This window comes from Hypanus sabinus, chromosome 1 (assembly GCF_030144855.1).
Source record: "Hypanus sabinus isolate sHypSab1 chromosome 1, sHypSab1.hap1, whole genome shotgun sequence".
In the NCBI taxonomy this organism is placed as follows: Eukaryota; Metazoa; Chordata; class Chondrichthyes; order Myliobatiformes; family Dasyatidae; genus Hypanus; species Hypanus sabinus.
The window spans coordinates 140650964-140674482 of record NC_082706.1 but is presented as its reverse complement, the minus strand read 5'-3'; positions in this window follow the sequence as shown (position 1 = coordinate 140674482).

The window sequence follows — 23519 nt, the reverse complement described above, 5'->3', positions numbered from 1 at the left end:
AAAGGCTTAGAAAATGGCTGGAGCATTCGCAAGGCTGAAGAGCATAACCAGGTGCTCGCAGTGCTCCCTTGGTGTATTGAATGCAGTCTTCCACTCATCGCCTTCTCATATATGGATCAGATTGTATGCACTTGGAGCATCATGAAGTGGAAAGGGGTAACAATCTTTGGCCATTAGGCAGTTTAATCTCCTATAGTCAATGCATAGCCACAGGCTCCCACCTTTCTTTTGTATACAGAAGAAGCCTGCACTGGCTAGTGAAGTGAATGACTGAATGAGCCCATGGCAAGAGCCTCCTTATATACTCTTCCATTGCGCTTCTCTCTGGACCCAAGAACGCGTATAATTAGCTCCACAGAGGGTAAGTGCCAGGCAGTAGGTCTATAGTACAATCATAGGGTTGGTGTGGAGGAACAATGGAGGTCTTTCCTTTGGGGAAGACCTCATCCAAGTCATTTTAGACGGCAGGAATTTCAACTGGTTTGGGTGTTGCTATCTCCTCTTGATCTTCCTTCAAGGATGACTCCTGAGGCTTCCTAGGTGGCAGGGGTGATTCAACAGACCTTAGAATCTTTTTCCTAGGCTCACATAGCTCAATTCAAATTCCAAAACCCCATCTCTAGCCTCAGGTGATAGCAGTGAGGCATTACAGATGGTCCTTGCTGGCCAGTCCCCACCCCCCACCCCCAGAAATAGGCTTGAAAGATCATCATAAAGGAGTCTTTTTCTTCCTTGAGACCTGGCAGCTGGAGTCTGGATTCCTTAAGCTTGGCTACAAGTCTTCCGGACCACTTGGGATCTCCCTGGTCCTCTCCTGAACTGGAGATCCCTTTCTCTAGTTCCTAGGTGGTCCTGACTCAACAGTGTCAGGATTTGCACAGTGCCATTGGCTGGAACATTCTTGTTCATCCTTGAAGGCAGGACCAGGTCTCCAGAAGGTCTCAGGTTACCTTGCACTGAAGGCTGCCCCGTCATTGGTCATTGATCTCGGGAGAGTCTGTGTGGCAGAACACCATGCTGCAAACAAACCCCCCTCTACAATGACTGGACCAAGCAATGATTTTCCCCTCCCTCCAGTCTATGCTAGGACAGCCAAGGGTACTTGAGGATCGGGGTATCAGTGGCGAGTCATTAATATAGAAACTAACATCTTCCACGTCATCACCTATCCTCATTTGCAAAACCACAGTCTGTTGCTGGATCTGCCTGGAACCTAACGGGTGAATCTAGACCGGCAAGGACTGGCTCAACTCTCACAGTGCTATGTCGAACCAGCGGGTGCTCTCTAAATCCAGAAAATTACTTTCTGTGCCAAAGTCCACAAAAGCCTTCACCTGACCTAAGGTCATACCCCTGGTGAACTCCTCCTTCAGCATAAAACCAGAATCCATGGGGTTGGGAGTGGTGGTTCCTACTGTCATCACACTGGCCAGTCTTTGCAGTTTCCTGACAGTTGCAGCCTGGTACATTCGAGCTGCAGGTGATCTGCTTCTCCACAGTAAAAGCAGCTACCTCGACTCTGACGTTGGGGCCTCTCATCTAGTTCAACAGGATCTTGAGCAGGGGATGGCTGATGATGGTCCGATGTTGGAGAGCGAAGCTGCAATGTGTTGGGACCGGGCTCGGGCTGCCTCTCTTCAGCCTCCTCTCACTTAGCCAGGCAATTATCGAGGTGGATGGACTGGTCAACTAGAATCTCTAAGATCTGCTGGTTCTCCCAAGGCAAGGGCATCATTCAGTTCATCTTGGAGTCCGTGGCACTATGGAGTGGCCAAAGCTTCTCTGTTCCAACCACCCTCTTGAACCAAAGTCTGAAATTCAATTGTGTAGTTGGCCGTTGATCTCCCAACCTGTCAAAACTTAATCAGGCGGTCCAAGACTTGGCTGGCTCTGGCAGAGTGATGGACTACCTTCCTCACGGCACCCATGAATTCCTTCAAATCTGAGCAAATCTCTGACCTATGATCCCAATGCGTGGTGGCCAGCCCAGGGCTCTTCCAGTCAGAAGAGAGTGTGAAAGTTGACAAACAACTATCTGGAGGTTCTGTATCTCCAGGCTCTGTCTGGACCCCTCTCGCTGTGGTTGGCCACAGTGGATGAAAGACTCTGATATCCCACTGGGTCCACACTGGCTCAATCATGCTGTGACGAGGGTCCTTGAAAAGAATGGTTTGGACCCAAGTGCTGGAGTACTCGAAGCAAGGATTTCCAGCATCGGCAGATTTTTTCTTGTTTGTGATCAGAATAGAGGAATGTCCATTTCAGACAGGACAGGTATCAAACCGGATCGTGAACTGAGCACAAAACAAATGATAGACAATAACATGAGTGGGGCTGATGATTGATCACTGGACCTTAGCTCAGGTGCTCTTTAATTACTCAGTCTATGGTCCCCAAAACATGATTGCCAATTAGCAGGACCGTCCTGAACCCTTAAGGGGACCACATTAGCTATCCACGCTCTGGAGAGTCAGAGCAGCTAAGTCCTGCAAGCTGGTGCGGTTGGGAGTGTCTCATAACAGCTATGATGCATGACAGAAGTGGCAGGTAACCCTTACAATACTGTCAGCCTTTCTGAAGGAATGCTCCATGGAGACTGACTGGATGGAAGGAAGTAACAAGCCTTTTTTGTTATAACAAGTTCTTTTTGGGTCTCCATGGAGACAGACATAAAACATTTGTTTAATTTTTCTGTCATGACTTCCTCCCTCACTTTCATATGATGTAGTTATATTGATTATACTGACAAAAGTTAAAAGCAACTACCAGGAGACACAAGAGATTCTGCAAATGCTGGAAATCTGGGGCAATGCACATAAAGCTGAAGATACTCGCGGGTCATGCAATGCCTATTGAAGGAAATGGACAGTCGAGATTTTGAGACGAGAACCTTCATCAGGACGGGAAAGAAAGAGAAGACATATAAAAGGTGGTGTGGAGCAAGTGATGGACTGGGTGATAGGTGGATCTAGGTGAGGAGGGTGAGAGGAGGGTAAGACACTGGGAAACTAGGTCTGGTGTAGAAGACGGTAGGTGTTGGGTGAAGTGAAAAAGAGCTGAAATTGGTAGAATCTGAAACAAGAGGAAAATGGACTATGGAATTAAGGGAAAGAGGTGAGGAGGGGACTCAGAGGGAGGAATGAGTGGGTAATAGGCAGATCGAGAATGAAGGGGAGGATAAGGAGATGGGATCAGCAAATTAGTGAGCTGTATGATCACACTGGCTGTGCTGGTGAGTCCCTTACCTATTGGACTAAAGTTAATAGTCATTACAATTTGCTACAGTTAAGCCAGCTAACAGGGTTCTCAGAGTGATTGTGCGCTTGTGTTTAAAACAAAGAAAATGAAGATCAATTGGAAAGTGTCCAATTTAAATGAAAAATTATGATGCTCACACAAAGAACTCCTCTGTGTTGTAATAGATTTGGACTTTATGGTGCGTGAGGGTCACCTCTTGTACGAGATGAATTGTGAGGCAAAATATTTTCCCTTGCAACAGAAGCTTTGGGATACTTATTCAGTAATCAATACCCTTGAATGATGTACATGTGCTCAGCAGCAAGTGATCTATAGCACCAGCTCCATATTTCTGGCTTTGATAGATGATGGATGCTGTATCTCAACGAATGGCTGAGCAAAAAAAAAAATTAAATTTCATGTATCTTGCCACCTCTGAGAATTTTGAAATTAAAATAAATCTTTTAAAGCCTTATCAGTCTCACACAAGTCTTGAAACAAGAATCCTGGCTTCCAGAGTCAACCAAAGAAGAGTTGGTTGACAGCTTGATCTCCTTTTCTGTTTGAATTGTCATCTTATTAAATGAAAAATTTCAGATAGATAATGATATTGTGCCGAAGAAGGAACACATCTCTTCCCTTCATGATTAATGCGGTACTATTTCACAATACTGTAGCTGTAAAACATACTGGAAGCTGACTTCCTGTCATTCTGGTATACTGACTATTTCTTTTATATCTATTAAAATTACTGGAAAATAAAGATTAATGCATGGTGGGAATTGTACAGATAAGCCTACTGCAAGCAACTTTGAAACTGATTTTGCAAGTGTTATTGGATTACATAGAAACATAGAAAACCTACAGCACAATACAGGCCCTTCAGCCCACAATGCTGTGCTGAACATGTACTTACTTTAGAACTTACCTAGCGTTACCCATAGGCCTCTATTTTTCTAAGCTCCATGTACCTATTCCGGAGTCTCTTAAAAAACCCTATCATATCCGCTTCTACCACTGTCGCTGGCAGCGTATTCCACGCACTCACCACACTCTGCGTAAAAAGCTTACCCCTGACATCTCCTCTGTACCATTTCATTTTGTACCCAACCCATGATGATATTTGTGAAACAAACAAAAGGCATAAAACAATTTTGTTTCTGAAGTAAGCTTAGTATATAGAGCCGGTCACTGCAATTGCCACCATGCTTTGTGCCCACTAAGAATCCTGAATTCCTCTAACTGTGGCATCTCCCTTTTCCTTAATTTCCACTCTTCTGCCATTATCTTCAGCTGCTTAGTCCCTGAGCTCGAGAACATGAAAAATCAGGAGCAGGAGTTGGCCATTTGGCCCTTTAAGCTCTCCTCACCATTCAATATGATCATGGCTAAGAAAAAACACTAATGATTTTTATCTTTCTCTCTTTCTCCACAGATACTGCCTGACTAGCTGAGTAGAATCAATTTATTGTCACTGACTTAGATTATATGAAATTCACTGTTTTGTAGCAACAGCACAATGCAAGGCATTACATTACAATGAATTAAATTTTTTAAAAAAAAGCATGGAATAAAATTGCAAAAGGAATAACGAAGAGCTGTCCACAGACCATTGATAATTCTGATGGTGGAGGGGAAGAAGCTGATTTTGAATTTTACAGTGTAGCTCTTCAGGCTCCTGTACCTCTTCCCTGATGGCAGTAACAAGAAGGGGGCATGACACAGATGGTAAGGGTCCTTAGAGATTAACACCGCCTCATGAGGGATCACTTCTTGAAAGTGTCTTCAGTGGTGGGGAAGGTTGTGCCTGTGATAGAGCTGGCTGTGTCTACAACCCTCTGCAACCTCTTGTGGTCCTGTGTATTGGAGCCTCCATACCAGGTGGTGATGTAAACAGTGGAATTAGAATTGGGACTGGAACTGGAATTGGTTTATTTTTGTCACAACTAAGAGGTACAGTGAAAAACTTGTCTTGCATGCTGTCCATACAGATCAATTCATTACACAGTACATTGAGGCAGTACAAGGTAAAATAGCAAGAATATAGAATAAAGTGTAACAGCGACAGAAGAAGTGTAGGTAGATGATAAAGTGCAAGGTCACAGTGAAAGAAGAGTGTGAGGTCATGAGTTCATCTTATCGTACTAGGCAGCCATTCAATAGACTTATAACAGTGGAGTGGAAGCTAACATTAAGCCTAGTTGTCCCTGCTTCCAGGCTTTTTTAATATTCTGGTGAGGAGAGAGAATACTTGGTGTGGGTGGAATGTTTGCTAATGCTGACTGCTTCACGGAGGCAGCGGGAAGTGTAGACAGCGTCCATGGAGGGAAGGCTGGTCACCATAATACGTTGACAGCTCGCCAAACTTGTAGCACAGTTATGGATTGGCATGTACGATGCTGTGAGCATCAGCTGAATCGTGGCTGAAAGAAGATTACAGATGGGAGCTTATCACACACAATGTATCAAAGGGACAGGCAGGTAGGCAGAAGGTTCTGTTGGTAAAAAATGAAATCAAATCCTTAGAAAGCAAGAACATGGGATCAGAAGGTGTGGGTGGAGCTAAAAAACTGCAAGAGTAAAAGACCCTGATGGGAATTTTACACAGGTCTCTAAACTGTAGGTAAGATGTGGGCTCCAGGTTACAATAGGAGATAGAAAATGCATGTCAAAAGAGCAATGTCGCGAAAGTGCTGGGGGATTTCAATATGCAAGTAGATTGGGAAAACCAGGTTGCGGCTGGATCCCAAGAGGAGGAATTTGTAAAATGCCCATAAGATGGCTTTTTAGAACATCTCATGGTTGAACTCACTAGGGGATCAACTATTCTGGATTGGGCATTGTGCAATGAACTGTAATTGATTAGAGAGCTTAAGGTAAAGGAACACGTAGGAGCCAGTGATCATAATGTGATAGACCTCACCCTGCAATTTGAGAAGGAGAAGCTGAAGTCTGATGTAGCTGTATGACATTGGAGTAAAGGGACTTAAAGAGGCCGGAGAGAAGGGCTGACCAAAGTTGATTGGAAGGGGTTGCTAGCAGAGATGATGGCAGAGCAGCAATGTCTGGAGTTTCTAGGGACAATTCAGAAAGTGTAAGATAACTACATCCTAACGAAGGAAAAGTGTGCTAAAGGCAGGACTACAGGCCAGTTAATCTGACTTCTGTAGTAGGGAAGATGTTGGAATTGATTGTTATGGATGTGGTGTTGGGGTACTTGGAGGCACATGATAAAAAAACTGAAGTCAGCATGGTTTCCTTAAGGGAAACTGTTGCCTGACAAATCTGTTGGAATTCTTTGAAGAAATAACAAGCATGTTAGATTAAGGACAATTGGTGGATATTATGTACTTGGAATTCAGGAGGCCTTTGACAAGGTGCCACACATGAGGCTACTTAACAAGTAAGAGCCCATGGTTTTATAGGAAAGATACTTGCATGGATAGCTCATTAGTTGATTGGCAGGAGGCAAAGACTAGGAATAAAGAGAAGCTTTTCTGATTGTCCCGTGTCTACTAGCTTGGACAAGGACAGACAATTGGTGAAGTCTCTCAATCCTCTCAACCTCAACAGAATTAATGTAGAGAGGAGCAAGTGTACTGCTCTTCATCCTTTTGCTTTGCTGACATTGTCAGTGTTTCCAGCAACTTCTGTTTTGGTTTCAGATTTGCAGCACCTGCAGTTTTATTTTTTATATATTTTCATTCCTACTGAGATTGTGCCCCTTTTTAAAGTGAGCAGAGAAGGCAGAACTCAACGTGCTGGAACATGGTGAGTTGGAGCATGATGTTTGCGTGCCTCAGTTGCAGAAGGTGCCTGTATTCCGACCTCACTGGGTACCTTTTACTGCTGAAGCTGGCAGTGTCCTCTACACAAGTTCTCAGCACTGGGAGCAATGCTTTCAGCAGCTGCCCACATGCCGGGTCTGCCCTCTGCTTATCAACCTCCCTGTCAGTGGAAGCACGTTCTCATTAAAGCTATCAAAGCATTTCATGATTTGCAAACACCCCTGTCAAATCTGCTCTCAGCACGCTCTGTTCTAGCAGAATAAACATCAGCTTTTAGAGTCACAGATCACAGAACCTTTGAAGGATGCAGCACAGAAACGTAATACTATCCCCATATTCCCACCAAATTCCAGCACACAGCTACACACACTAAGGCTCACTTTCAGTGGCAGATGAACTATAAAACACAGAGCTGTGGGGCATGGGAGGAAACTGGAACAGCCAGAGGAAACCCATGTGGTCCCAGGGTGAACATGCAAACTCCAAACCGATAGCACCTAAGGTCAGGAATGAGAGCAGGTGTTTCTCACTGTGAGGGAGCAGCTGCACCAGAGCCCCTGAGACCTTCAGTTTCGATCTGGGTTAACGCCTGAAAATGCTGGTGAGGTTACTTTTGCTGACTGAGCACACCAGGGTTGACTTACAAAGAGAATCTGGAAGCCCACTGAAACATTAACAGCTGTATTTTCATAGAAGCTGATTGACTCTTACCAGGTATTTGCTGTTTATATGTGATGTCTCCATAATTTTTACAGATACACCATAGAAAGCCTCCTACCCAGATGCATCACAGCTTTGTATTGCAACTGCCCTGCCCAAGACTACACTGAGGTGTATAAACAGCTCAGCACGTCACAGAAACCAGCACCCCCCTACCCCCCACCTTCATGGACTCTTTTTACACTTCCTGTTGCCTAAGGAATGCAGTCAACATAATCAAGACTCCTTCCATGTTGGTCATTTTTTCTTCTCTGCCCTCCCATTGGAGAGAAGGTATAAAAGCTTGATATACCACTAGGCTCAAGAACAGCTTCTGACCTGCTGTTATGAGCTTCTTGAATTGACTTCATATGTTAAAGAGGACCGCTTGATCTCTCAGTATAACTTATCTTGGTCCTTGCACCTTATTTGTTTACGTGCACTGCACTTTCTGTAAAGCTTGTTGTTGTTTCTTTTTGCGTCTTGTGGTGCAGCATTTTTTGCCGTTTCCTCAGCATTTGTCTGTTTTACGAGGCCGAGTGGATAGCTTGATGCTCAACCCAGCACAGATGGAAAGCATGCAAGGGGCCGGCTGGATTCAAACTTGGGACCATTTGCCTCGAAGTCTATTTACCTGATGCCACTACACCACCGGCGGGCTATAACTGTAAACCTATATTCTGAATTTTGTTTTGTCTTTCTTTTGTACTGCCTCAATGTACTTATTTATGGAATGATCTGGCTGGATGGCGTGCAAAGCTTTTTTTTTATTGTATCTCGGTACATGTGACAATAAAAAAGCAATTACCAATTTAATAGCTACTGATCTGATGCTGAGATATATCCTAGGATCCATTGGGACACATAATCAGTGATGTTTCTTGTACTTTCTGAAGGATATATGGAAGTTTGCTGGCACCCAGCCAGCATAAATTGAGGGTATTTAATAATTCCCTCATATAACAGAGACACAAGAATCTGCTGATGCTGGATTCTGAAGCAAAATTGAAACAGCTGGAAGATCTCAAAGGGTTGATCAGCAGCTGAAGAGTCTTGACCCAAAATGTCCACAATTTCTTTCCCACCTTCTGATGCAGCTTGACATGCTGAGTTCCTCCAGCAAGATTTTTTTTGCCTTTTGTAGAATAGCCCCATTGAGCACTGATAAACTGGCACAATGTGATTAAATGTATCTGTTCTTTATTGAGGAAGGAAATATTTTTATACTGCATCTTGTGAGCTCAAAGCATTATTCCAGTCAAGCACAGCACATGGAATCATAGGATCATAGAGCAAGCCAATGGGCACTCTAACTCACTGAGTCTCTCTCAGCCATCAAGTTCATAGAACATAAAATAGTTCAGTACATTACAGCCCTTCGGCCCTCAATGTTGTGCTGACCCTCAAACCCTGCCTCCCATATAACCCCCCCCCCCACCTTAAATTCCTCCATATACCTGTCTAGTAGTCTCTTAAACTTCACTAGTGTATCTGCCTCCATCACTGACTCAGGCAGTGCATTCCACGCACCAACCACTCTCTGAGTGAAAAACCTTCCTCTAATATCCCCCTTGAACTTCCCTCCCCTTACCTTAAAGCCATGTCCCCTTGTACTGAGCAGTTATGCCCTGGGGAAGGGGCACTGGCTTTCCACTCTGTCTATTCCTCTTAATATCTTGTACACCTCTATCATGTCTCCTCTCATCCTCCTTCTCTGCAAAGAGTAAAGCTCTAGCTTCCTTAATCTCTGATCATAATCCATACTCTCTAAACCAAGCAGCATCCTGGTAAATCTCCTCTGTACCCTTTCCTATGCTTCCACATCCTTCCTATAGTGAGGTGACCAGAACTGGACACAATACTCCAAGTGTGGCCTAACCAGAGTTTTATACAGCTGCATCATTACATCGCATCTCTTAAACTCTATCCCTCGACTAACACCCCATAAGTTTGCTTAACTACTCTATCTACCTGTGAGGCAACTTTCAGGGATTTGTGGACAGGTACCCCCAGATCCCTCTGCTCCTCCACACTACCAAGTACCCTGCCACATTTACACTTACCCCTTTTTGTTCCCCTTACTTAGATAAACAAATTGGTAATTGGTTTATTTTTGTCACTTGTGCTGAGATATAGTTAAAAAACTTTATTTTGAATGCCATTCACGCAGATAATTTCATCACATTGACATAGTACAAGAGAAAATAATTATCTAATTCAGAATAAAGTGCTCCAGTTACAGGGAAAGTGCAGTGCAGATAGACAATAAGATTCAAGGTTATAGGCAGATTGTTAGGTCAAGAGTTCATGTTATCTTACAAAGGGACTGTTCAATAGACTTATAACAGCAGGACAGAAGGTGTACTGGACCCTGGTGGTACATGCTGTCAGACATTTATATCTTCTGCCTGATGGGAGGATGGAGAAGAGAGAAAGTCCAGAGTGGGCCAGGCCTTTGATTATGTTGATGGTTTACTGAGGCAGCGCAAAGTGTAGACAGCGTACTTGGAGGAAAGGCTGGCTTTAGTGATATCACATTTGTGATATTCCCATTTACTCTGCCAGACTGTGTCACTCACCCACACACTAGGACCAATTTATAGTGGATAATTAATTCACTATCCTGCATGCATGTGATGTGTGTGTAATGTAGAAGCCCATGGAGCTGCAGGAAGAAGATGCAAATTGATGCAGGTAGCACTGAAGGTCAGGATCGAATTCATATCTTGAACTGTTAGGTCTAAAAACGTCAAAAAGCCAACATGATGTTAACCAAAGTTAACTGGATAATAAACAATGAGTACAATTATCAAACTATAGTCCCTTGGTCTTCCTTGTGGTGGTAGCAGGGCCTCTTCTGATAGTAGAGGAACTCCGCAGTCAGACAGCATCCATGGAGGGAGACAAGCAATTATCATTTCAGACCAAGACCCTTCATCAGGTCTGGAAAGGAAGAGGACAGGAGCCTGAGCAACACATACAAAACTCTGGAGGTACTCAAAAGGTCAGGCAGCATCTATGGAAACAAACTTTGATAAGACTTTGATGTTGTCAGCAGTTCACAATTTCAACATTACAGTCTGCAGCGTCACTTTATTTTGAGTTCCCCCGACTTGAGAATAAGCAATGAACTTTCTCTCACCATTGAGAGACAGAGTGAGCGAGAAGGCGATTACTCTAGTACAGGGGTTGGCAACCTTTACCACTGAAAGAGCCATTTGGACCCGTTTCCCACAGAAAAGAAAACACTGGGAGCCACAAGACCTGTTTGACATTTAAAATGAAATAACACTGCATACAACGGTTTTTTGCCTTTATGCTATAATAACGTCAGCCAGCTGTCAACCTGAAAAATAAAAGGACTATTTCACTGAACAATGAAAAAATATGAATATACGTAAAATAATAGGCAATTAAAATATTTATCACACTTGGTTAATGGGATTTCTGCTCCTGGACCTCAGCACACAGCGTCTGCACATCAGGGCTGTATGGCGTCACCTTCTTCTTTACACAGGATCGCAAGCTGTCATCTGTGAGGCGTGCGCGATGTTTGTTTTTAATAAAGTTCATGTTGGAGAACACCTGCTCACATACATATGTGGATCCGAAGACGGACAGGACTCCAAGTGCATGCTTTTTAATATTTACATAAATGTCAGGGATAGCATTCCATGTTTCGAACACAAGTTTGTCCGGTTTGGGGAGGTTTTCAATATCACTCCATTTGTGATTCTGAGCAAGAACGGCCTTCTAGGGCAATATCTTCAAGGTCTGCTGTCAAGCGTCTAAACTTGGACACCCATATGTCTTTGTCGGTTATGAAGGCCAGTTCCATCTCAAGATCAGGTTGACTCACACCTGCCAATGCAGTCGTATTCAGATCAATGCTTCGGGGAGTGACCGGGAAGGATAATGTGTTTTTTACCTCTCTGAACTCACAGAAGTGTTTCCCAAATGATGTTTGCATTGCGATGTTTGCAGAATGTAAATACTCCGAATTTATCATGTCGTGAGCTTGTTTGAACTCTCTTAAATTGGGGAAGTGAGACAATGTGCCTTTCTGTAAATCTCTGGCAAGCACTGTCAACTTGTGCTCGAATGCCAAAACATCCTCCAACATGTGCAGGGCTGTGCGTCCTTTCCCCTGAAGACCTGTGTTCAGCGTGTTCAGGTGTGCTGTCATGTCTACCATGAAGTGTAGCTTTTCCAGCCACTCTGGCTGTTCCAGCTCAGGAAAGGTGAGCCCTTAGCTGCCCAGGAAAGTTTTCACTTCTTCCAGACACGCGACAAAGCGTTTCAGCACCTCCCCTCTTGACAGCCACCGGACTTTGTTGTGCAGCAGGAGATCAGAATATGTGCTTTCCAGCTCGTCCAGTAACAAACGGAATTGATGGCGATTTAAACTTTTTGTCATTATTTTATTGACAATCTGAATGACAACATCCATTACTTCTGTGCATTCCGGAGGAAATGTTTGAGCGCACAGTGCCTCTTGGTGCAAGATGCAGTGAAAAGTCAGCAGCTATCTGTCCAGCGACTTCTGCAGTAAAGCCACAAATTCCTTGTGCGATCCTGTCATACTTGGTGCCCCATCAGTAGCTACTGACACCAGGTGGGTGGTCTTTATTACTTTGGCTCTTAAACAATTCAAGACAGCCTCACAGATGTCCTCCCCCCGTGTTTGGCCTTTTAGAGGTATCAACTCAATCATTTCTTCCTGTGGCCCGGCAGAGTTTACATACCGGCAGAACAGCGCTATTTGTTCAATATCACCTTTGTCTTTAGACTCGTTACAGGCAATCGAGTAGGCCACAGCTGAATTGATGTCTTTAATTTACTGTCTTGTGATGTCTTCTGCCATTTTTATGGTTCTGTCTTTGACAGTCTTTGCAGAGAGGGGCATATCCCTGATTTTCTGCACAATTTCACTCTTGTTTTTAAAGTCCGTGAATAGATGTTCTGAAATCTTAATGAAAGATTATTTTATATATTCACCATCTGTAAACTGCTTCCCGTGCCTGACTATTTTGTGAGTGGCAACAAAACCAGCATATGTCGTTGATTTTCCAGACAACATCCACTTCTTGAAATGATTTTTGCTCAGATCAACCTTCCGCATCAGTTCCGAAACGACTTTTTTTCTTTCATCTCCATCCGGATATTTTTGAGCAAAGGCTGCGTGTTTATTCTGGAAATGTCTTGCGACTTTTGACTTTTTGTTGTTTGCTAGTTTCTCATTGCATATTAAGCATACCGGTAAACCAGTCTCGTCAGCAGTGAAAGCAAATGAATCTGCCCACGTATCATTAAACATTCTGTTTTCTTCAGTCACTTTTCTTTTTTTAGAATTCTCCATAGTTAGCCTACCTTGGATCGAAAAATTTAAGAAATCGCGCTCTGGCGGGTGTCAGGCATTGGCAGTGGTGACGTATATTAATAGCGACAAAAAACACATTTTATTTAGATTGTGCAAGGTCACCATAATCTTCAAATTTAGAATTATATTTCAAAAACTAACAAACTAACATAAAATACATTTTAATTAAATACTCATCATTTATTTTCCAAAGCCACAGGGAGCCGCAGCACAGAGATGAAAGAGGCGCATGCGGCTCCGGAGCCGCGGGTTGCCGACCCCTGCTCTAGTACAATGGGCTCTGACAGCCGTATGTGCTGTCTCCACGTTCTGATCTTCTGTGACGCTTCAGTTGGCAACAGCAGTGAGGAATTGGGTTGTCCTCAGGGCCGAGAAGGCTGCACCCAGAAGGCACACATCTTTCAGGCCACTCCTGAAGATAACGAAAATGCTAGGTCGCTTGATGAGCTCTGAGAGCGAGAACTCACCACCTTGAAGAATCGCAGTTTGTGCAGCAGTAGGTCACAGACTCCAGCCACCTTGAAATGGAAAGAAGAGACATTAAAATGAAGAAATTAAACTGTTTCACAGATTAACTTGAAAAAGTCACCCTCTGGTGCCATCTTTAACTCCTCCTCCTCATCCACTGCTCATCATCCAAGTGCTTATTCAGAAAGTCTGTGAAAGTTATGACAGCCTCTCCCTCAAAACCGAGCTCATACAGTAACTCTGACTGAAGGCATGAGTGTGCCGGTGCTCAGTGATTGTTATGCTTATTCTGTATAGTTCTAGTCACCCCACTGCAGGAAAGATGTGCTGGCTTTGGGGGTGGTGCAGAGGAGGTTCACCAGGAATCACAATCCTGCCTGGATTAAAGGCTGTAAGGGCAGGTTGGACAGACATAAATTGTTTTCTCTGGACTGTGTGAGGCTGAGGGAAACTGATAGAAGTTTAGGCATAAATAGAGTAGACAGTCAGAATCCTTTTCCCAGGGCTGAAATGTCAAATATTAGAAGACATACTTTGAGGATGAGAGAGGAAGTTTCAGGAAGTGTCGGACAAAACTTTTACACAGAGTGGTGGGTGCCTGGACCAGACTGCCATGGTGGTGGTGGAGGCAGATACGATAGTGGTGTTTAAGAAGCTGTTAGTTAGACAAATGGACATACAGTGAATGGAGGGATATGGATCATGTGCATACAGGAGAGAAGCAGTTTTAGTTTTGGCATGGACATCATGGGCCAAAAGCCTATGTCCCCCCTCCCCCACCCCAGGTGAGGTCCTGACCTTTTTGAGTTTCCAGCCTCTCTCAGTGCTCCACATGCCAAAAACATGGAGTTCAGCTAAGTCAAGTGTAGGCAGACAGGACCAGCTTGGATGGCCATCTTGGTCAGTATGGATGAGTTAGGCTAAAGGGCCTGTTTCTGTGCCGCATGGCTCTTTGACTCAAGAAAAGCTGCAGAGTAACCCCTAGTATTCTGACACAGAAACAGGTAACCTGCTTAATGTCACAGTGCTGACTGTGGGAGCTTGCTGTGCACAGATTGAACCGCACTTTTCCCACAAAACAATATGAGAGCATAAGGAATAGGAGCAGGCCAGTCGGCTCAACTAACAAAGTGGCAGAGGGACTCAGTGGCAGCAGCTGTGGTGACCTTTTGGGCCAGCACCCTACATCAGGACTGAGAGTGTAGAGGGGGAGAGCCAGGAAAATGATGTGGGAGAATTGTCTAAGAAAGGGGCTGATGGAGAGAGAAAGGGAAGTGAAACTGAATAAGGGAAGAAATATAGACAGATAGAACCAGAAAGAGGACAGTATGGAATATAGGTAATAGGTAATGTGATGGTTGGGGGGGGGGGGGTGGAGAGAGGGATGGTGGTGATGGAAAAGGTGAACAAAGGGGAAGAGAACCTGGGTGGATTAGTGAGTGGGAATGAAACATGAAAAGAATCAATTATTTGAAGTTGGAAAATTCAATGTTCATGTCTCCGAAAGCCATTTGGTTCATCGAGCTTGTTGAGCTGGTCACCGATTTCACAGAAGATCTTCTACCTTTGTGCCTCTTACTTGAGGACATAAGTAATAGGGGCAGGAACTGGCTATCTGGCTAATCGAGCCTGCTCCACCAATAAGGTCATGGCTGATCTGGGCATGGACTCAGTTCCGACTACCTGCCTTTTTCTTGTAACCCATCATGCTAACGTCTATCTAACTGTGCCTTAAATACATTTAATGACATACACTGTACAGCTTTATTGGGCAGACAATTCCATAGGTTCTCAGAAAAGAAGTTCCTCTTCATCTTCGTCTGAAATCCATTCCCCAGAATTTTGAGGCTAGGTCCTTAGTTTCAGTCTCACTAGCAGTGGAAACAACTTTCTGCCTCTAGCTTGACTATCCTTTTCATAATTTTATATGTTTTTATAAAATCTCCTCTCATTCTTATGAATTCCTGTTACTATGGTCCCAGGTAACTCAATCTCTCCTCATAGGCTAATTTCATCTCTGAAATCAACCTGGTGAATCTCCTCTGCACTACCTCCAAAGTCAGTATCTTTCCTCAGAAGGAGATGGCATTGGCAACACACAGTGATGTTTTTGCAGACAGCTCACTAAACTACTAGATATACTTGTTCTAAACTATGATCACTGCAATCTGCAGCCTGTAATTGCTCTTTAAGAAATGTACCTTTGAACTGTCTAAATAATTTTATGATCTCCTGAAGGATTTGGAGAACTTGACTTCCAAGAGTGCAGGTACTACCACTGCCAGGGCGGCCTTGCTGAACGTGGATCTCATCGGAAGATCAGTCAGTGTGGATCGGAAATAATATCTTCTCACTAATAATCAAGATTGTCGCACCTCAATGATGTGTGCTTTGCCCACTGCTCTACACTCTCTACACCCACAAATGTGTGACTTGGCTCAGCACAAATGGTATTTATAAATTTGCTGATGACACAACTATTGTTGGCAGAATTTCAGATGGTGACGAGGAGGAACACAGGAGAAAAATAGAACAGCTGGTTGTGTGGTGTCACAACAACAACTTTGCAGTCAGTGTCAGTAAGACCCAGGAATTGACTGTGGACTTAAGAAGGGGAAGCTGGGGAACACACACCACTCCTCTTCAAGGGACATCCTAACCAGAAGAGGAAAAGGTGAGCAGTTTCAAGTTCCTTGGTGTCAACAACTCTGAAGATCTATCCTGGGTCCCGTATATTGATGCAATTACAAAGAAGGCACAACAGTGGCTACATTTCACTAGGAGTTTGAGGAGACATGGTGTGTCACCAAAGATTCTCACAAATTTCTACAGGTGTATCGTGGAGAGCATTCTAACTGGTTGCATCACAATCTGAAATGGAGGGACCACTGCACAGGATCAAAAAGAGCTGTTGAAGGTTGTAAATTTAGCCATCAAGGGCACTAAGCTCCCCAGCATCGAGGACACCTTCAACAGGCGATGTTTCAAAAAGGTAGCATCCATCATTAAGGATCCCCGTCATACAAGACACGACCTCTTCTCATTGCTCCCATCAAATAGGAGGTACAGACATACATTCAGCACTTCAGGGTACAGCTTTTCCCCTCCACCATCAGATTTCTGAATGGACAGTCAATCCATGAACACAACCTTACTATTTTTTTCTCGCTTTATGTAGTACTTACTTAATTTAATTTTTTATGTATATTCCTTTTTGTAATTTATAGTTTTGAAAAAATTATTATGATTTACAATGTACTGCTGCCACAGAACAACAAATTTCATACAATATGCCGGTGATATTAAACTTGATTCTGCTGCTGATTCTGACTCTGAGGCTGAGAGCAGAAAAGGAACCCATGCTTAATCCATTACGCCACGCTGATTAAAGCAACAAGCCTTATAAAAGCAAAGGCCTGAGAGCACAAAATGAATCAGTGTTCAGCAATGTCTCAAACAAGAGAAAGTCTTCAGATGCTGGAAATCCAATAAACACACACAAAATGCAGTTGGTCAGGCAGCATCTATAGAAAAAAGTACAGTCGGCATTTTGGGTCAAGACCCTTTGGCCGGACTCAGCAATGTCTGCCGCATTTGATCACTTCCCTCTCTCCTCACTTCTACCATCAGGCAGGATCTGCCAGAGAGTTGGGACCCATGCCGCCTGGGTCATGAGTGGGTGTTGATTTACAGCCTGGACTGGATTCACTTGCCTTAGTGCTGAACTGACTCTGCAGCTGTGGACAGCTCATGTTCTACGTGTTATTTGTTTTCCTTTTTTAAAACTATTGGCACTGTTATGAATGTGCCACAACTCCTTTTCGAGAATCGCAAGATCACTATTAATTCGGGTCTGGGACCCAGGAAATGGGAGAGAATCCTAAACGTTTTTGGAATGTGTCCTGGCCCCTCAGCAAGACAAAGCCATGGATAACGGCCATTATCTCTTGGAGACGGAATTGTGTATTGAGTACTGTACTATTCATTGTAACCCCTCAGGGGACAACCAGAGTGGGCTGGTTGAGGGATTGCATCATCCCAACCTGATTGACATCTGAGACCCCGTGAGTAAGGATAAAAGAGGGTCTGGGGAACAACCCCTTTAGACGCACCAGGGGAAACGCTATAAATCCTGTGACAGCATTTAATAGCGACACCTGGTTGGGGGCCCGCGTGCGTCCTTTTCCTTTGCCTAGGAATTGGCGGGTTTACCACTGAAGAACGGCTTAGCTAACGAAGCAGCCACCACCAATGAAATTTCGAAGGATCGACATCATAAAAAGGAAAAGCTGGGAAGTTTCTAAAATCTGTCTCTCTCCAACCAAAAAGCTGCAGCCTGAATGAACTGAGTGACTTTTATATTTCCATCGGGCAATACATTATCCCCCAGACAATGATAGAGCTATTTCTTATTGATTATTATTATACCTGCACTTTTAGATTTAGTATTGATGACGTATATTATCGGTATGTTTGCATTGATATTATTTTTGTGTGTTTTTATCAATAAATACTGTTAAAAATAGTACCATCAGACTTCAATGGATCCCTCTATCCTTGCTGGTAAGTGACCCAGTTATGGGGTATGTAACAATTGGGGGCTCATCTGGGATTTGACACCAAATTGGGAGGCCAGTGAATCGGGCTTGTAAGTCCAAACTTGGATCTGGTTGCGCAGGTAGCCAGACAGGAAACCAGCAAAGATGGACGTGGATGAATTTATAGAAAACCCGACTCTGGAGGCGCTAGAGGCGGCCACAAAGTCGGAATTGATAAATATTGCGAAAGGACTAAACCTCACAGAGGTGAGGTTGTCAATGAAAAAGCGGGAGGTGCGGAGGGCCATAACTCAGTATTATATTGTGAAGAATGTGTTTTCTGCCGAGGTATTGGAAAATATCCTTGAAAAGGCACCAGCTAGTGGGATTGCTCAGTTAGAGTTGGAGAAATTAAGGTTGGAACATGAAATTAAATTAAAGCAGCTGGAAGCAGCTGAAAAAGAAAAGGAAAGAGCTGAAAAGGGCCGAGAAGGAAAAAGAGCAGGAAGGAGTTGAGAAACAAAGGGAGCATGAAATTCAGTTAAAACAGCTGGAAGCAGCTGAAAAAGAGAAGGACAGAGCCGAGAAAGAGAGAGAGAGTATGAGGAGAAAGAGAAATAGAGGCAACATGACTTGGATATGGAGAAGTTAAGGCAAGAGCGAAGAGCTCAAGGGTCAGACTGAGAGGAGCGGTTTAACGTTAGTCGGGAGTTGAGGTTAGTACCTCCGTTCGAGGAGACGGATGTTGATAGTTATTTCTTGCTTTTTGAAAAGGTGGCCGTGAATCAGAAGTGGCCCAAAGAGCAGTGGGTGGCGTTGTTACAAAGTGTGTTAAAAGGGAAGGCACAACGGGCATATGCGGCATTGTCCATGGAGGAGGAAGAGGAGGAGAGTTATGAGAAAGTAAAGGAGGCCATTCTTCGGACATACGAATTGGTACCTGAAGCGTATAGACAAAAGTTCAAAAGTTCAGAAATTTAAAAAAAGGGTGGAATCAGACGTATACCGAGTTTGCCTATGAGAAGGGTGTGCTCTTGGATCGTTGGTGTGCAGCAGAAATAGTGGAAGAAGATTTTAGGCATCTCAGGGAGTTATTTCTGATTGAGGAATTTAAAGGTTGTGTTTCGGATGATATCCGGATGTATTTGAATGAGAAGCCGAATAAGTCCATCTCCGAATTTGTTAGGTTCGCAGATGAATATGCCCTAACCCACAAGACAAAGTTTTCCTCGAATAAAAGCTAGCAGAGAGACCGAGGGAACGGTAGAGAAAGCCCGCCCGCTGAGGCAGAGGCCCCGCGCGGGAGCTAGTAGTAAGATTGAGGAGGAGAGGCAAGAGGGCAGGAGAGTTCCTGGCTTGACCTGTTTTAATTGTGGAAGGGGGAGACATATTGCATCTAGGTGCCTTGCTCCGAGGAAGGAGACAGGAAAATGGAAAGCAGCAGTCCCTATAGGATGTGCTGTGGTAATCAGTAAATCGACGAGAGAGCCCAGGTAGACAGAGTACAAGAAGGGTCTGAGAAATGTATGTCAAAATGAACCGTGTCTGTGAGAGAGGGAGACACACCAATTCCAGTGCGGATCTGGGGAGACACGGGAGCTGAACTGTCATTGATTAGCAGTAAGGTGCTGGATTTTGGCCGCAAGACGGGAATGGTAGCTTTGAAAGGAATAGGAAAAGGGACAGAAATGGTGCCCTTGCATAGGATCATTATAAATTGTGAGCTGGTATCTGGACCAGTTGAAATGGGGGTGCAATCAGAATTCCCAAGAACTGACGCGGACATCCTTCTTGGCAACGATTTAGCCGGTGGTAAGGTTTGGTCAGCAATGAAGCTGACGAGCCAGCCTGTGAGTGTTGAGGTTCTGCCCCTAGATTCCAAGATCTATCCCGTATGCACGATCACTCACAGCCTGTCGAGAAAGGCAGCTGAGACAGAGAGCAGTTTAAATCGGGCCAGTATCGATTTGGCCGAGATGTTTTTACTGACCCTGTAGCACGAGGGTTTAAAGGGTGGTAAAACAGTAGTAAAGTGAAAGAGAGTAAGGAGGTAGACCTGCCCTTAGCGAGGAGAAAATTTATAGAGGCACGAAGTAAAGATGAGAAACAGATAAAGCTGTTAAAAGGTCCAGGGTTGGACATGGGTGATCTGTCTGGTTTGGCAGAACTGTTTGAAGAAGTTGAAATTTCTAAAGGTGTTCCCGATAATGAAATGAGGGCAGTCCTAGATGAAAAGGGTGCCCTTACCTTGAAGAAGTCTGCTGGGTTGGCAGATGAGGTTGTTTCAGCCCGCGGGGTTGAGTTTACTCCGGAAGGGTGTTGCCCAGAGAGTAGCTGGGAGGATCAAGGGAATTTAGAATTTGAAAAGGGTATGGGTATTGAAAGCCTGGAAGAGGCAAATGTCCCGTTTGAGTGTGTCCAAGATGTGGATGCACATGGTACTGAACCTAGTAATGGAGCTCAGGAAAAGTCTGAGGTATTTGATTCAGTTGAAAAGGAATGCAGTCCTTGTGGGTCAGATGGACTTGGTTCAGTGAAGAAAGGGTTAACCTTGGTAATAGTGGGAAGTGAGAATTCCCAGTAGTTTGTGCTCGAAGGTGTGTTAAAAGTTAGTGAGGAGATCAAAGGTGGTGAGGTGAATATTATTATTGAAGGAAAAGGGAAATGTGTGGTTCCCAAATTGAATGAAGAAAATTTAAAGTCTGGATTGATGTCAGAAGCAACCACTAGGCTACAGAGACAATGGCTTGGTAACATGGTGCCTGCGAATCAATTACAGGTTGAGTTGGAATGTAAAGGTACCCCACGCTATTGTTATTCAAGAGTGTGGTGTGAAAAAGCAGAATTCGAAATGCTGTTTGAACAAAGGGGGATCGCTTTCAGATCTTAAATTGAGAACTAATAGCATGAAGGGTCCTGAAGAGAAAACTCGCAACTTGCTTAAACTTAAAGAATCGTGCGGTAATTCAGAAAATGGTCTAAGTTTGGAACACGTTGTTGATAAAATAACTCCTATGAAAGGAGCGGGCGAAAGCCTATTTCGCCATGGTGCACAAGCTCACAATGTGGGAGTTAACTGGAAAAGGGGCGAGGGTTGACGGACTGCCATTTTAAATAGCAGAATCCAGTTTTAAGGGATTTCGACAAAGCATGTAATAATAAAGACAACCCCCATGGAAGATTGACTGTTAAGTTTGAAAGTAACATAAAGATTAGTATTTGCATGAACTTTTGTAGTATACATGTAAGCTAAGATCACAACTCTTTAGTTTTTGTTTGCTGAAGAAAAGGAATAAAAATAGGTAGTTATTAAATTGGAGTCTGATGCTACAAGACTTTATTAAGGTACAAGATGTTAAGATATTAAAGGAAGTGACAATGTAGTCGTTAACTGTATAGATGCTGACTTGAATGTATAACTGTTTTACTCTGTAGTGAAAAAAAAACTTTTGTATTGTGTTAGATTCTAAAATCCTGTAAGACTCAGTATTACTTCGTTTTTACCGATGGTAAAAACGCTTTGAAGGAAGGGGGTGTTACGAATGTGCCACAACTCTGAGGGGCCAAAGGGTACAAAGTAGCCCCCACCTTTTCGAGAATCGCAAGATCGCTATTAATTCGGGTCTGGGACCCAGGAAATGGGAGAGAATCCTAAAGGTTTTTGGAATGTGTCCTGGCCCCTCAGCAAGACAAAGCCAAGGATAACGGCCATTGTCTCTTGGAGACGGAATTGTGTATTGAGTACTGTACTATTCATTGTAACCCCTCAGGGGACAACCAGAGTGGGCTGGTTGAGGGATTGCATCATCCCAACCTGATTGACATCTGAGACCCCGTGAGTAAGGGTAAAAGAGGGTCTGGGGAACAACCCCTTTAGACGCACCAGGGGAAACGCTAGAAATCCCGTGACAGCATTTAATAGCGACACCTGGTTGGGGGCCCGCGTGCGTCCTTTTCCTTTGCCTAGGAATTGGCGGGTTTACCACTGAAGAACGGCTTAGCTAACGAAGCAGCCACCACCAATGAAATTTCGAAGGATCGACATCATAAAAAGGAAAAGCTGGGAAGTTTCTAAAATCTGTCTCTCTCCAACCAAAAAGCTGCAGCCTGAATGAACTGAGTGACTTTTATATTTCCATCGGGCAATACATTATCCCCCAGACAACGATAGAGCTATTTCTTATTGATTATTATTATACCCACACTTTTAGATTTTGTATTGACGACATATATTATCTGTATGTTTGCATTGATACTATTTTTATGTGTTTTTATCAATAAATACTGTTAAAAATAGTACTATCAGACTTCAACGGACCTCTCTATCTTTGCTGGTAAGTGACCCAGTCATGGGGTTTGTAACAGCATGATTATTTCTCTCTTGCACATTGGATGCTTTTCAGTCTTGGGTTTTTCATGGACTCAACTGTGTTTCTTTATGGATGCCTGCAAAAGGGTGAATCTCAAGGCTGCAGTTGATAATAAATTTGAACTTTGGGCTTCAATTATGCAGACAGGAAATGAATGCAGTACTCCTCACAAGTATCCCATACAGTTGCAGAATAACCTCCTTGCTAGCTTCACTTCCCCACCCTCGGTCCCAAAATGCCAACCCCCTAATTCTAAGTCTGTGAGCCCTGGTTTGAGAATCTCAGCCTGGAGAAGCACCTTATCTGCGTCCAGCTATTCAATCCCATAAGAATATTATCAACTTCAACAAGTTTGTTTCTCAACTTTTTTAAACTCTAGAGTATAAAGTTCCAGTCTTTTGACTATCTCCTCATAAATCAAACCCACTAATTCAATCTAGTGAATCTTCATTCCATCATAAACAAGTGCATACTTTTCCTTAAGATAACCAAACTGTGCACACTATTCCAAGTATGGGTTCATCAAAGCTGCCACAGAATCTCATAAGCTGGATGCCTTCCCGACAGCAGCAGTGAGAAGAGAGCATAGCCTACATGGTGGAGTCCTTGATAATGGATGCTGCTTTATTGTGACAGCATTCCTTGTCGATGTGCTCAGTGGTGGGAAGGGCTTCATCTGTGATGGACTGGGCCATATCCACTACTTTTTGTAGGATTTTCTCTTTGAGTTCATTGGTATTTCCATACCATGCTGTGATGCAGCCAGTCAATATACTCTCCAACATACATCAAAAGAAGTTCATCAAAGTGATAGATATTAAGCTGAATCTTCACAAACTTCTAAGGAAGTAGAGGTGCTGCTATGCTTTCTGCATAATTGTACTTAATGTGCTGGGCTCAGGACAGGTCTTCTGAAATAATAACACTGAGGAATTTAAAGTTGCTGATTCTTTCCACCTCTGATCCCCTGATGAGAATCAGCTCATGGACATTCGATTTCCTCTTCTTGAAGTCATTAATCAGCTCCTTGGTCTTACTG